The sequence below is a fragment of the Passer domesticus genome, chromosome 9 (genome assembly GCF_036417665.1).
Source record: "Passer domesticus isolate bPasDom1 chromosome 9, bPasDom1.hap1, whole genome shotgun sequence".
Taxonomy (NCBI): Eukaryota; Metazoa; Chordata; class Aves; order Passeriformes; family Passeridae; genus Passer; species Passer domesticus.
Genome location: NC_087482.1, coordinates 265,125 through 277,830, shown reverse-complemented (window position 1 = coordinate 277,830; position 12,706 = coordinate 265,125). Strand labels below are relative to the sequence as shown.

General features: G+C 39.6%; 1 protein-coding gene across 10 annotated transcripts in view; it reads right to left on the bottom strand.

Moving 5' to 3' along the window:
* The window catches only part of FGD3 (FYVE, RhoGEF and PH domain containing 3), a 108,544-nt gene that overhangs the window by 75,650 nt on the left and 20,188 nt on the right, over positions 1–12,706 (bottom strand). The window contains exon 1 of one of the 10 annotated variants that reach the window (XM_064431916.1): positions 3,399–3,547. The exons of the other annotated variants lie outside the window; for them this stretch is intronic. The gene's annotated coding sequence lies outside the window, so the exon portion shown is untranslated. Of the gene's footprint in view, positions 1–3,398; positions 3,548–12,706 lie in introns of those variants that run through there. 10 annotated transcript variants of the gene reach the window in all.

The window sequence follows — 12,706 nt, the reverse complement described above, 5'->3', positions numbered from 1 at the left end:
AGGAGTGTTTTGGAGGTATTCCATTGTGGATTGCTGTGTGTGTTTTTGTTTGGTTTTTTTCCCTTCTGCCTCTTACGTTGTATATTAATAAAGTGTTGTGTTTTTCCCTCCATTCCCAAGTTGGAGCCTGCTTTGTTCTGTTTCTGGGTCACATCTCACAGTAACCATTTTGGAAATACACCTTTCATGGGGGGCCCTGGCATTGTGCCAGGGTCAAACCATGACACAGTGCAAGCTAGTGCCAGTCTCTAACACACAGCAAAACAAGGTTGTTCCTAATAAAATACTGCAAATTACTTTAATCCTATTTTGTAGGACTGAAACGAACACTTTTCTTTCCTCACTTAGAAATGAGCAAAATTAATACGGAAAAAAATACAGATGCCTTGATTTCAGTCATTGAGCTCTTAGAGAACTATCGCTGAGAGCAGGTGGAGTAAAAAACATCATTTTCATTACCAGAATCCTGAAGTACCAAGAATGCTGTAATGGCCTTCTGCCCTATCACTCTGTGTCATTCTGCCCTATCAGTGTCACTCTGCCCTATCCCCACTTGATTTTCATATATTTGAGAGATTTCTTTTGCTGTTAATTGCCTTAGAGCATCAAGCTTGACTCTAACCCTAGAAGTAAGAAGAGGTTTCATTTGTTGTTTGCTGTTGGGGCTTTTTGGCAGGGAAAGGAAGGGTGTGTTTATGTTTGTTTTACTTATTAGCTACTCCTAAATTCAGGACTTTCAAGTTTTTGCCTCTACTGTTACAATATGTATCCTAACTGTAAGAATCTTGAAAGCAAGGTATGTAACCACAGAAGTCTGTATAACTAACTCCACCAGTCTCTTGTTTTTTTCTCATAACAGATTTATCTCATTATTTGAGCCTCTAGATCAAAAGAAATCTTTTTCTCAGATACTTGAGATGAATTTCTGAAGGACTAAATTTTCCTCACATTCTCTATATTCAAAATTATAACATCAGGTAACTTCAAGAAAAAGGGAAAATAGGCTTCATCACACACACACAGCTCTTCAAAGGAGATAATCCTACCCAGGCACAGAAAATTTCTTTTAAGCACTACATGAAAATTTTGCTCCAGCATAAGACAGAACTCAATATTTTTCCAAATTAAGTCATTTTATGTAAGTCATTTGGCATCAAATAAAACACTAGATTAATGGGTGTCAAGAGGACGTGGTTCTTCACATTCTTATATTGAGATGTAGTGTAATAATACAAGGTAAAAGTCACTGTCATGTTGCACTTATTTTTCAGTTGTCTCAATACTGAAACATACAGCTCTGCCACAAGGGCAAGTAAATCCGTACATTCTCAGAAAATGTCACAGGCCTACTTTCCCTCCAAGTTTAGTTAGGTACAAATGACATCTGCAATGATTTTTACCTTCATTTACTCAAATTACAGTGGGTTTTTTTCCATCAAGAAGTATGACGGTAACTGAGAAGCATGTAATTGCCCTCCTCTACTGACACTGAAAAGTCACCTCCACAGAATATCTGATACATTATTCCACCAAATTCACTATCAATTACATAGGTTGCTGCTACAAGTATGAAACAAACACCTCTCCAACCCTAGTAACCCTGCCAGGTGGGAGCAGAAGACAGCACCAGGGAGAGATCTACAGATAAGATGTCTCCTCCCCAAAGTAAATACTCTTCTAGAAGATTCCTAAGCTGGATCACCCCAAAATATTTACCACAAAATAGGCACATCTAATTCCACACACATGCCTACAGCTGTGGCAGTGGAGACCAGAAATCAAACTCTGCAACTCCCCATCAAAGCCTCTTACTGTGCTGCAACTACTGCCCTCCCTGCACACCCTCTCTAACATGGGGAGTCTTTAATTCCCTTCTGAACAATGCCAGGGCTTCAGGAGAGCTCAGAATGCCCTGTATGGTCCAACTTCTCACAGTCTGTGTTCACCACTCCAAAATCTCTAAGTGGTGATGAAGAGAGGAACTGAACACAAACCTTACACCCCTGAGGCAGCATAACTTCACTACATCCCTACAAGTGCAGAGGAGCAGCCAGCAACACATCTTGGAAAACCCTCTTCCTCCCTGAGAGGTACACTCAGCACCCCTTAGCAAAGAAGGGTAGGAGAACTGTTTGTTTCTTGACCATGATCAGTCTTTTTTCTTGTTGTCCCAGAGCTTGCCCCTAATTCAGGCACTCCTGAACAAAGATTCTCTTGTACCTTAGCTTGCACATAACTTTTAGGAATCTCCAGGCTCTGGGTCCTACATGGGAACACTAAAGCACACAGGAATCTTCAGGACCATGGAAGAGCTCAGCAGAAGTTTTCAGAGCTTCAACACCAAAATAGCAGTAAAGGCAGACCCTTAACTCCTGCTGAAGGTGCTCGTGTTCTCATTTAGATCCTACCTTAGCTGTACAGCAAACTGAATACATTGAACTGAGCTTAATCCAAAAAAGCCCTGCATACATAATTTACTTTAAGAGCTGGGTATCATTGAAATTCCTGTAGCAACAGGAGCTGTGAGATACCTTAGGGAATGCCCAAATAACAAATATTAAAAAAAAACAAAACAGCAAAAGCATGGAGAGAAGTCTGATCCAGGTCCTCGTTGTCATGGTGACTTCCCAGTCATTTATGTACTTCAGACACATTTAGAAAAAAGGTATATTTTCACCCCTCCCCAACAAATAATGTAAGAAAGGGGGAAAAAAAAAACCTGCTAGTCTGTCCCAAGCCAACCAAATGGCAACCAAATACTTTGATCAGCCAGCACCCCTGAAAAATTTTAACAAATACTTTTCCTGCACTGTGAATTGGATAGTCAGACAACATGGAAACAGACATCAGTGGAAAATACAAATTAATAATCCATCCAATCCCTTTATCATGCAAGACTCTAAACACACTTGGACCAGACAGGTTTCTGCTTTCAGATTATTAAAAAAATCATTACTTACAAAATAATTTCATTCATCCCCCATTTGCAGACACTGCTTGCAAGCAATTGGTTTTCTTTGACCAAGTACTATGTGTTCCACATGCTGCTGTTTTCATACAGAGCAATCAAGCTGGCTCAAAAAGCATAAAATCCTCTCAACATTTACATGCAAATACTGCATAAGTATGGATTTTAAAAAGCATAAAATCAATACAGCTCATTATGGAGCTGCACAGAAAGAGCAAATGTTTTACTACTAGCACTAAATTGCTCACACTCAGCAAGCACTGCCCAACACTGCCAACCCCCCCCAGTTTTACACCAGGAAAAGGCTAATGCATAACACAGTCAAGGAGCAGGCATCTAGTAAGACACCATTTTCTACATGCTACGTGAAAAAGCATCACAGATTCCACAAGAAAGCACTATTTGAACAGATCACAGCATGCACACTTACCAGCAGCTCGCCAGCCCAGCCTGGCCAGCCATCTGCCCTTGCCCACCACCTCCCAGCATTCAGGAAATCACCATATTCGCTTCACAGACAGACCATTCTGATGACCCCCACCCTCTCTGTTAATCAATTAATGAAGCAAGACTGTTTTTTCTTACTAAGCAATGCACAGACACTAGGCCACTTAAAGGTTGTCGTCTCTTTCCTGCTGTAGGGCCTCCCAAATAAAAATTGCCCAGCCAAATTCAGGCTTTTTCTTTTTTTAATATTCATTCAAAGGCTGTAGGAATACACTCAGCCCTTGACAATGCCAGCTTGCATGATGAAAGAGCAAAAGTAGTTTTGAGGCTACAGAATGCCTTCTCTGGGTTACCATGGAAATAAATGTGGGAAGGGGAGGCGTCTTCGCTGATGGCAATTGCTGCTACTCGGTGGAGATATTCTAAAGCCAGACTGCGTGGGAGTGTAGTCCAGGAGAAGAAAATGTGTTTTACTATTACTACTATAATTTATCTGCACTTCCTTTCATGTGCACCAAATTTCACATAGTTGAAAAGCATGAAACTTCCCTGAGATGCTGAGGGGATGCTGGTTGAAACAAGTGTGGTGTAAGATCCCCTCAATAAGGAGCTGAAGAAACTTTATTTACATATTGGAATTTACACGGATTGGAATTAATGCTCAATTGCAATTAAAACTTGATTGACAAAAATGAACCTGTTGCAGAGCTCAGGCTGTAGCAAGAAGGACTAGTTTCATGAAGGCTTGATAAGAAGCATCACTTTATCATTAAAACACAAGGTTTCTCTTACAAAAAATTCTCGCACATAGGATGAAACAGATCACCTCAAGGATCTTGTCCCTTGTGAAACTGAGAAGAGTTCATCAACAAAAGCAGGGTGGACACTGCTCCACAGTGCTCCTCTATGAGATCCTGACTCACACCATCACCACCCTTCCCCTCCTTGCATCTTGTCAGGGTCTCCACAGAAAGTCAACCAAAATAATCCATGGGAGGTGGAAGCCTGGCATCAAAATCCCAGTGAGAACAGCAAATACAATTTAATCAAACTGATTATATTTTATACAAATTTAATTAGCATTTTTAGGATATTATTATTCGTGTTTTTTAGATATTTAGAAAAATTCTTTCATTGAAACAGAATGGCTAAACATTAGAACAGGCAAACCAGAGCAGTGGTGGAGACATTGTCCCTGGAAGTATTCAAAAAACGAGCAAACATGGCATTTGGTGACATGGTTTAGTGTCCATTATAGAATTCAGTCAAACATTGGACTTGATGATCTTGGAGGTCTTTTCAACCTCAGAAAGAGTAAGAGCTGCTCACTACAGTGACATTAACACAATGCTCCAACCAAAGTGCAATACTCACTGTGCAATATTTGCCACAAAACAAAGCAATTTCCACAGTCACCAGTTTACCACTGACTATTACCAATGTAATCTAATTTTGCACATCAAAAAGTTCTCCAAGCACTGTCTCTGAACAAACAGAAAAGGTTTTTTAACAGTAGTTAATTAATAGAGAGCTCCACCTTGGCACACTAGCCAGACCTCCTACCTCCTCAGCCTCTCTGCAGAGGATACCAAGAAGCCTGCACTGACACAAAGATCACTTTGATTTCGAAGAACAGCAGCTAAAGGCAATCCACTTCAACATCCACCATTTATTTAGTTATCATTTCCAATGGGCTTGTTTAGAAAGTTAAGCCAAAAAGGAGGAGGTAAGCAAGTTGTGGGCCATGTAAAAGGACAAAGTAAAGCCAGGCTGGAGACATTGTGAGAGCAATTACAAGCTAGCTGGGCACAAGGCTGGAAAAAACCTGTCAGGCTTTGGCTGCTCCACAGCTGCTCCAGCCAGCCCCCATGAAGCTGCCTGCTCCCTGGAGCTCCCTCGTCTCTCCAGTCCCACATCACAGAAAAGGAGACACCACCAAGGTCCCAGTGCCCCAAGAGAAACGGCTGTTGTCTTCTACCCAAGTGGGACCATGGGAGAACTGGTTTGAGAATTAACCTAGGCTAGGTCCCTTTCTGACTCCTCTCTCACTTGCAGCAATTTCTCCCCCAATCTGAACTGAAAGAAAAAAAATATGAAAACATGGTTTTTGCAACATGTCACAGTAGTAAGATGAACTAATACATTACATTTACACATATAAAATCCCTAGAACACAAACTGCCAGCCCAGGAGTGGAGAAACCCCTCCTGGACCTGAGGGAAGGTCCATTTCTCTGTGAAGCAGAGAGCAAACAGTCCAACCCATTATTTGCACCTGTGTTCCTCAGCCAAATACGAGTTCAACATTTCTTTACAAGGCCACAAATCAAAAACCCTCATACAAGTAAAACACAAATCTGATTTTATGATATCACAATAAAAATCAATTTTGCTGATCACACCTGACCCAGATCACACAGTACAACTCTCCATGCTTTCCCAATTTCCTCCAGGTGGCCTCGCCATCATGTCTTTATAACTGCCAACAGCAAAATTTCACTCACAGCAAAATCTCACTTCATACAGAAAGTCAAGGAAGAGCAGAATTAAATCTGCAAATGCAAACACAGCAAAGCACTATAAAACACTAGCTGCTACACACAAGCAATGGGGAAAGGCTGAAAGGGCTTAAAAATCCAAACAGCCAGAAACCAGAGCAACCCAAAATCACAGAGCAGCTCTTCAGGGCTTACATGTTTCTAGCCACATTGCCTCACACCATGCCAGCTTTCCACTGTGCCACTCTCCCAGCTCCAGCAGGCACCAAGCAGTGCAGGATGGGGCTAGTCCGGAGCAACTCATGTCCACTGTCCAGCTGGCAGCTGTCATCCTGACGCTTCTGCCTACTTGTCTCCTCTCTAGAAACCAGTCTATCTGGCTAATAAATTGTAGGGAAAAACAGAAAGGAAATGGAAAAAATAATATTGTTTAGTTCCTTACCCTTTCTATTGACCACTCTGAATTGAGCCTGAGGAGCAAGAAGGGACAGAAAGCACAATGCATAAACCTCACTTACTCAGGAAACCAGATTAAAAGCCACACCATCAACTACCAGGGAAGATCAACAAGACCACAGAGCAGCTCAGATTGATTATTCTTTTCTTTAAAAGGCACCTGCTAGGGAGAGATAAAGGTATAAAGTGAGGCTGAGCAGAAGGCCAAGAAATTGCAGGGAGAGCATATATTGATTATTAAAAGTCAAGAATATATTGTTTTCTATATTTATCGTACATACCCAGGTATGTCTTGGAAAGGGCAGCCAGGAGATTTCTTTGAAGCCACCCTGAACAAACAAAAAAGCGTCACTGTTTTAGACTTTCTAACAGCTAAATAGCAACAGACTGACCAGCCAACACGTCTGTGATTATGTGGCTAAAACCATTGTATTCCAGGAGAGAAACAGACACATCAAAAAAATCATACCTCATCTCCTAATAACAAGGCAAAGTATCAGATGTGCAAAGCTGAGGGGAAAAACAGACTTTAGTCTTTTACTGCAAAAACATAAATGGAACAAAACTGACAAATGACTGGCTATTCATTATCACATGATCCTCCTGTAATCTTATTGAAGCTTTTTATCAAAACACTGCATGTGCAAAGAAATGAAGAGTTGATCTCATGGTTGGTAGTAGCTTTTAGATGAATTATAACCTCTTATTGAAAGAACAGATATAAAATTACAAAAAAAAAAAAAACCAAGAAGAAGACATTGTTAAGGATAAACTATAATTTCAAATAATGTACCCAGAAAAACTGGGAACAAGTTGATATCTATTATTTGTTTGCCTTATTTTTCGTGTTCAGACAACTACATTCATCTGCCAGTGAAACAAAGGAAAAGTCAGCTTGCCTTACTGCAAACATCTGATGCAGACACTTGCATTGCTGTATATTCATACTTTCACTAGTTGCATGCACCAAAATGAAACAAAATAAAGCAAAACAAGAAGACACAATTAATCACTCAAGCCACAATGGAGCAAGCAAAAGAGCCTTTTTTTTAATGGAATAATATCTTTTAAATAACCAATAAAAATACACACAATTACTAATCTGTCTAAGAGCTGCACAAGTGCATCATGTTATCTGGTTCCCAAATAACACCACTAAAGGTGAAATGGTACACCAGCCCATGGAAATGGAGATTTATAGAGGTCCCAGTTACACCATGGCGACATGCTGTGATTTGCAATATGTATTTTTATAATTTTCTCCTGTGCAGAGATAACTAATTAGGAAGGCAGAACACTCAGGGTACTTTTGTGAGCTGTACAAGTTTGCCATATATTTCAACCTAGTCCAAGTCACGTGAAAGGAAACAAAAGTGATTTTTCAAAAGATGATTTTTCATAATTCTCCTTGAGTTTTCAACATTTTAAATGCCATCTCTGCTAACACCCTGCATTTCCTCCTCATATGGTAGCAGAAAAATTCCTTATATGCACTAATAGGGCATATAGGTGCTACCCTACAGACCCTGGCTCCTATAAATATCAGTTTTAAAAAGCTATATGAAACAGTGTTTATTAATTATTTTGCCCTGAATGTGCAATCACTAGAGGGGCACTGCAACTTTAAAGCTTGATCATTCCAATCCACTAGGAGTTACTTTAAAGGCATTAAGACAGTAAGGAGATTTTATCACTGTTCTGTTACAAGACAAGCTTTGAAAACCAAATAACTTTTGAGAAAATGGAAGTAGTTCTGATGTCAATCACCTCTGCTGCCAAAATATTATTCCTTTAAGAACTCAATATCTTTGCTCTTTTAGTCTTAAACAAACTAAACAGAAATTTTTGCTCTGGTCATACAAATTTCTGAAACTTATTTTAGAAACTCCCTGCACTAACACCTGCAGTAAAAATAAAGAGAGATATTTAAATTACTTACATGGTCTAAATGGTGCTGAAAAAAAGGTTAAATACCCAAATAACTCCACCTACTTAAACTGGGTAATTTTTCTACTAAAACAACAACAAAAAAATACTCCTCAATAAAACTAGAAAATGGGTCTTCAGAGACCTTTGATCCAGCCATTTCATACCACATATTCAATAAGTGCATTAAATTTCCCTAATAATAGGTTACTATTATTACTATTATAATTACTATTATCATCACCTACAACAAACAGGCAGTGCTGACCATTCCTTTAAGCACAACACTTCTGAGTTTCATCCTCAGGCTGCATGTCCCCAGTGTTTTGCTCTGGAATCACACCAGGAGAAAACCCAGAACCGAGCCAGCTTGAAGTGGGGAACAGAGGAAACTGGAAGTTCAACTCAATGAAATCTGTCAAACAAATATGAGAGGTGTGAAGTGCCTTTTTCCACTTTCATTTTTTTTCATAGTCAGAAAATGCTTTGAAAGTAAATAGAACTTATTTGTATGAAGTCACTGATGGGAGCTGTATATTTCTTCCAAAACATTTGGAAAAGAGGAACCAGACTCAAAAGCAGAAACCATAAACTATGACATGCACATTTATTCACAATTGACTTTGCACATTACAGTTTGGTTTTTATCAGGACAAAATCTCATTGCCTCATTTCCTTCAGTTTACAGTGAACTTCATTATTAAAACACGAGGTTTAAAATAGACCATGACTTCACCCAAAAAACAAAGGTAGTCTTTGTGCAAGAGGAACAACAGTTGTATGCTCTGAATGGTGCATAACACCACACAGCTTTAGTAAGAGCATGAGCCAGGCCAATTATTCTTAATTTTTTTAAATGTAATTTTTAATTTTAAATATATATATATGCATCCATACACTACACATATATATATGTACACATATACACCTTGACAACCACTCCCTTTAGTAACTTCAAACTTAAGGAGACATAGTTTGCTAATGTTACAGTAATTTTTCATTATTAATTTTATGTATCATCTCTTTAAGAAAAATATTAATATAAATCTATCCACAAATAACATCACTGAACAATTTTCTTCCCAAAATCCCTTTCACTTCTCTCGCAGCAGACAGTGCACAAGAGCAGCACACTGTGTTCAGATCTGTGACATTCTGAAGTCATCAGTGAGGAGAATGAATCTCTGCAATTAGCTGAATATGTGAGTATGTATAATGTAGGTGACTTGCTGTCTGCATTTCCAGGGATTTCACATTTTTTTGGAAGCTCAGGTATGTGGAACACCAGGGCTTGCTCTTGGTGAGAGCGCTTTGATAGCAGCTTGTTGGACCATTGGCTATTTATAATTTTATTATTCCTACAAAGGCACCCAAGAATCCCAAAAGAAAGCAGAGCCCATCAAGATAGGCACTGTACAAATACTTACTAAAAACAGGCTTTGTTCACAGTTCAAATGAACAATGCTTGAAAATTAAAGAAAATTTAAAAAAAAAAAAGTTAAGTGTTGGCAAGGTTTCACAGCATGAACAGAAGTGTAGCATGGACTCCTGGCCAGGGTCCTACCCAGCTCCTGGGACAGGGGTCTTTTTAGCACCGGTTAGTGAGCTGGTAGTATTGTTTCAAACAAAAAGAAGTGAATAGGAGCCTTTGTTCTCCCACTCCACAAAGTAAATAACTGAAATATATGTGTTCTTGGTGCACACAACTCCTCCACATGGGAGAGGCAGGGGAATTCTTGTGGGAATCCCCTACTAAAACACTGGCAGAGCATCACTGGAACTACAGAAAGCAAATCTGTACATTAGTCACAGCCCAATGCAAACAGAATGTGCAATTCTGCAGGGAAAAACAAAAAAAAAAAAAAAGGGGGAAGAAGCAGAGAGACTGACACCATGCAGAGAAGTTAGTATCATTTCATGCAAGAAGCAGTAAAAAGAAAAGAGTAGTATCCCATATGGATTCAGTTGCACTGAGCACTAAGCATATTTGAAAGAAATCAGGTTTAAATCAGTTCTTCCAAGCAAAACCTCAAGTTTTTCAAAGAATTAAGTCCTTTTCATGGCACACTGAAACAGGGTCATGCTACTGCTGCCATACAAGGTTTAATAGATCAAAGATTTTGTCTTCCACAAGTAGAAGAGACTTAGATTGATTTTCAGAAGCCCATTAAAATAGTTTTTAAAGATACTTGTTAGCACATGGAAGGAGTCAGGTGGGGTCATATAAGGATTTATATCAAAGTAACACTATCCAGAACAGAAACTGTATTTCCATAACAATCTATAATGTAAATATGGGATGTCCAAAACAAGGGCCAATTCCCATCCAAATCCCATAATACAGCAGCCTTGGACAAAAAAAAAAAGTGTAAGGATTCATTGAGTTAACATCTATTCTTCTATGTCATCTATAGTCATCATCTATGACTAAGGGTGACAGAACCCTGCAATCATAGAATCATTAAGGTCAGAAGAGACCTGGAGATCATGAAGTCCAACTGCCAACCCAGCATCATCGTGTTCACCATTAAACCATGTCCTCAAGTGCCAACAGCAACATTTTTTTAACATTTCCAGGGATGGTGACTCCACCACTGCCCTGGGCAGCCTATCCAATGCTTCACTTTCACCGAAGGAACTTTTCCCTAATAGTCAATCTAAATCTTCCCTGGTGGGGAAGAGGTCATTTCCTGTTGTGCTGTCCCTTGTTCCCTGGGAGCAGATCATGATCCACCTCTGGCTGCCCCCTTCCTGTCAGGGAGTTGTGGAGAGAGACAAAGTCTCCCCTGACCCTCCTTTACTCCCCCCAGCTCCCTCAGCCACCCCTAGTGCTCCAGACCCTTCCCCAGCTCTGTTCTCTTTCCTGGTACACTCCAGACTCTCACGGTGGAGCGCAAAACTGAACCCAGGTTTTGAAGCACAGCCTCAGCAGTGCTCAGCACAGGTGAAATACAGACTTCCCCACTGGGCTTCTTTTGGGTTCAGTGCAGCATCTCCTGCTGGAGCAGGCAGAATGCTACACTGCTTTCCTCTACTCAAACACACAATTAGACCATCAGCGGTCCTTCTTTCTCTTACTTAGTTTCCAAATTAATTCAGAAACACCAAAAATGGTGTTAAGACAAAATACTCTGCAGAAATTTGCACAGTAACAAAGAGCCTGTGATTATATCAGCAATTTCACATGGACTATTGGTCTACTTCTGGTTTATGAAAAAAGCTTTAACACTCAAAGCTTTATTCTGCAGCTTTTGTAATTAGTTGTACATATGCATGCTTTCATGAAAAACAAAGCAAAAGTCTTTTTGTTTAATTTTGCCTTTCAATTTATCCTTTGCTGTAAGGAAAACTGTTACAGTTCACTCAATTGGTCATTCCTCTACCAGGCTTAAGAGGTACAAATGCCCTTGTTTCCTTGCCAGGAGCCAGCAGCAGCACACTTGCTTGACATGGCAAATCCACGCATCTCACTTCACACCAAAGGCAAAGTTAAAGCTTTATAGATACAAATTTTTTTTTAAATAGCTAAAAGAAGAAGAAAACAATTCTACTAGTTTCAGTATTGCATTGATCCAAAAGCAGTGCCTGTACAAAGATCTGCAAAATTCAAATAAATTCAAGCCTGTAGTTTTTAGAGCCCTCATCTTGGATTTTGGAATGTGTTCAATCATAATTAATCAGGCTTAATAACAATATTAATATACAAAACGTATTTTTCAAAACCCCCCCAAAAATTCCCAAAGCACTTAATGAAGTAACATTTCCATTCACATGAAACAATATATTAAATACAAACATTCAAACACCTCCCACCTGAGATTTTGCAAGCTTTTGGTGAAGGGACCCAGAGAAAGAACTACAAATCAAGAGGCTCAGCTTTGAATTTTGCCAGCTGCTACTTTAGGCACTGAGCATGGCAATTTGGAGAGCACTGCTCTGTGATCAGAGCCTGGACACAGAATTAGCTCAGTACCTGCAGAAGGAGGATTTACTTTAGTCCTTTGATTTTTCAAATAGCCATGAAACTGCACCCTGGCTTGAGGAACAAGGTCACAATGCATTTGTCTTGCACTAAGTTGCCTATTTTATGGCACCAGGGCTTCTGGTTTGAATGTTGTTCTTTTAAGCACAGCCTCTCACACAGGTTTAAATGTTTGGCACAAGATAGTCCAAAAAGCTCTCTGTTGTAGCTTGCTGCCAAGGGGTCTGGACTTAGGATGGTTATCATTTGTTCCCTCCATACTAGTGACATCCTTTAGACAAGCATTTGGCAATGCACTCTTGGCTCAAAAAAACCCACATTGTGTCAAGGAAACATCCTTCCAAGTTAAATGAATATGAAAAATGAGGATCTCTGTATGAAAAAGGTGGACAACTACTGTACTGATTGTGAAACTTGGACCTGTTGGACT